The following is a 2,930-nucleotide window of genomic DNA, read 5'->3' on the forward strand; positions in this document are numbered from 1 at the left end:
TTTGAGCTTGTAGATTGCCACTTTTTTCTGTTTTTGAGAATGATTTTTGGGAACATTTTGAAAAATTCATTTTTTTTTATTTTGAAAAAGGTTTTGCTTATAATCACATCAGGTAGAAACAGGATTCACCTGAACTCAACTCGCCTCTCTACAAACACATGCTGAGAGTTTGTTTGGTTTATTTTCTGCCTGAAGCGCCAGGTTGGTTACAGTGTTGCCAAGTGTGCTCATTATAAGCGACTTTGGGTTTGTTTTCTTGTCAGGTCGCTTGTAGATTCTTTTTTAGGGGGTAGGGGGGCTTGTTTCTAAAGTGTGGCCACTTATTTGGGCCAAACTTCAGTTTAACCAACCATCTTAACCCCTACATACATCAGTTATTTGAAAATAGCAGATCTGCAAGCTACCCGTTGTGAGCTTGTATATCGGCTATTTTTTAAACGTTTTTACAACACAGATCTTATATGGGGGATCACATTTTCAGAGGGGGGTCTGTGACCATAAATACATGCTAATTTGGGGGGGTCCTTGACATGAAAATGTTCGAGAACCACCGCTCTAAAAAGAATAAAAAGTCAATAAGGTTTGACTGACCTGACCTGCCCTTGTTCACTTATTTTTTGGCCTTTGTTTTCATAGACCTGGTTGTTTTGCTTGTATCTCTCGCATAATCTTGCAACACTGAGCAGCAATGACTGGCGTGCATGCAGCTTAAAACAAACACGCCCTGTTTATGTGGAATGTGTTTATTTAAAGTCCTTTGGGGTTTAACTTTGATCTTATTTTGTAAATATTGGTGTCAAAATGTACTTAAAGTACCAAAGGTAGAAAGTACTCTTTATGCAGAATGTCCCATTTCACAACTTGTATGAAATGTATAGAAATTATTTTAAAATAGCAGATCTACAAGCTCACATTGCGACGCATTGTACCTGAGCTTGTAGATCTGCTATTTTCAAATGGCAAAATGTATATAGGGCTGAAGTGGTTAATGTAAGTTTTGTAATAATAATCAAAATCTACAAAATGACTTTTTTTTTTCTATCGTTTACTCACCCATGGCCCATTAAACCTTGAATTCATGGAGATTTTCTTTCAAAATTTTAAATATGTTTTTTCTCTTGTTAAGATTGGTCAATTCAATTAGTCAAATATTGGAATGAGACAAAAATCTAAAATCAAATCTCCATGAATTCAATGGTGAGTAATTTAGTATTTGAGTATTCCTTTAAATAGTGGTTTCTTTCTTTCTTTTTTTATTTTGCCTTCATCGAGGGAAACAAGTTCTCTTCCCCTCCCGTGTGTGTCTGTGTGTGCGCGCGCCCGTGTGCGTGCGTGTGTATGTGTGTGCGTGTATAGAAATGTACTTATGAGAAAAAAAGAAGAAGACTTTGTACATATTTTGTTTTATTTCCTGTTATAATATTGATTTTATTTCAGTTTTTACTATGAACAAAAAAAAAACATGATCTTTAGACGGGTGTTGCAGAGAGATGATTGGTTAATTCTTGTGTTGTTTGTGTGTTTTTTTTTTATACTTGTGTCAGAATAAATCAGACGATGTATACATGTTAAAAGAGAAAACAGAACAAGTTTTGGTTCATTGATGGTGTCATTATGTTATGTTTTATTGTTTAATAAATAAACATGTATGAATCTATCTTTGTGTGGTCTAGTAACTTCCTCCGTCATAATGTCTTTATTACTTAATATCGTAATTAATAAGTAATGAGTTACATGACTGGTTCTCAAACTTTTTCATGTCAAGGACATAACAATTACAATAATAATCATTACATGTCATAATTTATCGAAAGTAATGCGTTATATTACCGTTATCAGTGTTGCCAAGTCTGCTTATTATAAGCGACTTGGGGCTTGTTTTTTCTGCTTGTAAATATTGGTAGTTTGAGGTTTGCATTTTTTGGGTGCTTGTATCTATAGTGTAGTACAGTGTAGTTGCTTATTTGGGGCTTGTTTCCTAATGTTGTTCAGGAATACATACTCTATCAAATCAAAATCTCTATCAAATCAAAATCAAAATCTATATTTAACTAGTAACTAACAAGTAGAAATACCTTAACATTTTACTTAAGTACAGTTAGTTACTTAACACTGCTGCGAAAGTGAACAATTCAGCCTTTTGTTTTGTGAAAAGCTCTCTACAAATATGTAAACAAAATAAAAATAGCCTTTCTTTCCCATGTTGTGAATGAGACAACACAGAGTACAAGCTGTTAAGAATCTGCCCATCAGGTTCATTTGAAAACACAATGTCACATGGCTATTTTGACAGGCCACAAATAATGTAATACATTTCAGGAAGGAAGCCACAGGCCATCTAAAATGTGCCCTTATGGGATGTTACGTCATGATTGTTATGTTATAATATGTACAGTATGATATGATATGCTATATTATATAATGGTATATCAGTTGTATTTGGTCTCCCTGCTCTTCTAATGAGACATTTACATCCTGTAGTCTGGCAGGACACCTCCTGGTTCACAACAGGTACTGCATGAAGGTCAGTTTCATCCTGTAGCCCACAAGTAGAACATTTCAACAGCTCTGAATCTCTGCATAATTAACATTAATAACATTATTACATATTGTAGCTTTACCTGCTGAAACATTGTATTAGCTGCATCTGGGACAAATACAAGTAGAGTTCATTCAAAGCTGTTCTATGAGGTGACAATGTTTGGGTTTGTTGTTAAATGTAATCTCTGTCCACTCACCACAACAGTGTTATTTTTAACAGCAAATTTAGATTCCATTTAGTGTTAGTCATAATTTTGTTATTTGAAATGTTTTTAGATTTTTTTCCAAAAATGGGGTAATATTTTTTTATTTTCTTGTCCACAAGAAATGTTATTTTTATTATTTTTTCATCCCAGAACAAAAATCTAAAGAATTGTCCACAAACTTTT

General features: G+C 33.8%; 1 protein-coding gene across 2 annotated transcripts in view; it reads left to right on the forward strand.

Annotated features, from left to right (window-relative positions):
• klf5l (Kruppel like factor 5 like) overlaps positions 1-1,657 on the forward strand; it is a 33,233-nt gene extending 31,576 nt beyond the window's left edge. For both annotated transcript variants that reach the window (XR_014601987.1, XM_084074691.1), the window contains one exon: positions 1-1,657. This exon is cut by the window's left edge. The gene's annotated coding sequence lies outside the window, so the exon portion shown is untranslated.
• Positions 1,658-2,930: the final 1,273 nt, after the last annotated feature.

This window comes from Gymnoscopelus microlampas (genome assembly GCF_963454915.1).
Source record: "Gymnoscopelus microlampas genome assembly, chromosome: 12".
Classification (NCBI taxonomy): Eukaryota; Metazoa; Chordata; class Actinopteri; order Myctophiformes; family Myctophidae; genus Gymnoscopelus; species Gymnoscopelus microlampas.